Source organism: Gavialis gangeticus, unplaced genomic scaffold (assembly GCF_001723915.1).
Source record: "Gavialis gangeticus isolate Ggan-Ray unplaced genomic scaffold, GavGan_comp1, whole genome shotgun sequence".
Lineage (NCBI taxonomy): Eukaryota > Metazoa > Chordata > Crocodylia > Gavialidae > Gavialis > Gavialis gangeticus.
Genome location: NW_017729025.1, coordinates 90,944,730 through 90,946,612, shown reverse-complemented (window position 1 = coordinate 90,946,612; position 1,883 = coordinate 90,944,730).

The following is a 1,883-nucleotide window of genomic DNA, read 5'->3' as shown; positions in this document are numbered from 1 at the left end:
AGAGGGGCAGAGGCTAAGGCCAGGGGGCCCAGCAGCCCAGGAAGGGCAGAGACTGCTTAGGACACTGAAGTCCGCCAAAGTATGAGACTAGGTGCCCACTGAATTGATTGGGAACATCTGCAAGGCATAGGCATGACTGAAGGGGAGGTTGGGAACCATGAATAGCCCAAAAAGGGAAGAGGTGCCCTAGGGGCATGACAGGTCAGGAAGGCCAACATAGAGTGAGGAGTGGATTGGGACCAGTAGGGACTGGGAGGAACCCGCTGGTGGGAGGACAAAGTGGAGCTCACTCTAGGCCCCTTGGGCAGTTTCCCTTTTCACAAGTAATTAAGAACATCAAGGCTTGGCAGGGAGGGAGGGAGGGAGGGAACCAACCCTAGAGACAAGCTGGGCAGGAGCTGTGGACCCACCAGGGTGCGTTGTGGCCCCACCTGGGGATGTGGTCCTGTTAAAGTGTGTCCTCCTATTTTATTTAATCAGCTTCTCCTAAAATAGTCTGCCTCTCATAAAACATTTTCTCAACTTACAAACAAGCATTTTAATACTTTTATTTTACACACAGCTGGCCCATACCCTCCTGTCTTTTGAATAGTCGAGAGGGTTTCAGTTTCTTGAACATGTTAATTTCTTACAGAGAAGGTAAAGTGGCACACACAGAGCTTGGTCAAGCTTTTCCAGCCTGGATTTTTTTTTCTTTGGTTTGTTTTTTTTTTTAATTTAAGACTTTCTATTAGTGCTTCATATGGGAACATACATCAGAACATACAAGTAACAGTGCATAATGGCTCTATTGATACACAGCTCAATGTTGAAACTGCCCAACCAAGACACCCCTCTGTCCTCTGCTTTTTCCTATGCACTGCTTCCAAAACTGATGCACTTTGGATGCATTTTCCCTCAAAACACTCGTATAGAAGCTCTGCTGTCGCTCACTAGGCTTGGACTGGTTTTACGTTTTCTGTACAGACTAGCCAATGTACCCTCTGCCACCTTTACAAAGGGTCCTCTGCCGTGGGGCCAAAAGGTGAATTAATTTAGGAACAACAGAAAAGTCCAGATGCCTTAAACAGTGGGTTAATAAGCCCAACCCATTCAGATACTAGGATGGTCTTCTGAATTGGCCTGTACACTTTACTTTTTCATGGCTTCCCAGGTATTTATTGCATTATATACCAGCAAACTTTTCAAGCTGTGGGCCAGAACCACCCAGCTCCAGTGGTGTTGCCTCAGCAGCAAGTGGGGTTTGCCTGCACCTGTAATAGGGCCAGGCAGCTGGGAGCTGTTTCAGCACTAGTGCTGCTTTTCCCAGCACCCTCTTCTTCCCCCCCACCCCACCCCATTCCTTGGCTGGGACACGAGCCCAGCTTCCAGCCAAAGGGGAGCTGCGCTGGGGTTGGGCAGCTGGGAACCGCTTCCAGGATGCTGCTTGCTGCAGTATGGGCACAGCTTCCAGTCAGTGAGGACCTGCAGTGCAGGTGCAGGGGGTGGGGAGAAGCAGTGGCCATGTGGGTGCAGCTTCTAGCTGCCCAGCCCTAGCAGGAGCACAGGCAGAAGCAAAGCCTTCCAGTTTCATGAGCCAGATCCAGTTGCTTTACAAACCAGATCTAGCCTGTGGGCTGTATGTTGCTGATCTCTGTTACACACAATTGCAGGGTTGCAAATCTTTTTACCTATTTGCTCCACTACCTTGGTGAATGTTTTTGTGTTCTTGACCAGATTGCAGCTGTAAAGGGATGTTAGGGTGACAATAATCCAAATTATTGGGGAGCACTGGATCTGCACCTAGAACAAGGCTTTAACTTGTGTCTCAGCGAAAAGCTGCTGACCACAAGGTAAAATGGTATATTAAAATAACCTTGCAGATGCTTAGGCAAGTAGTTTCT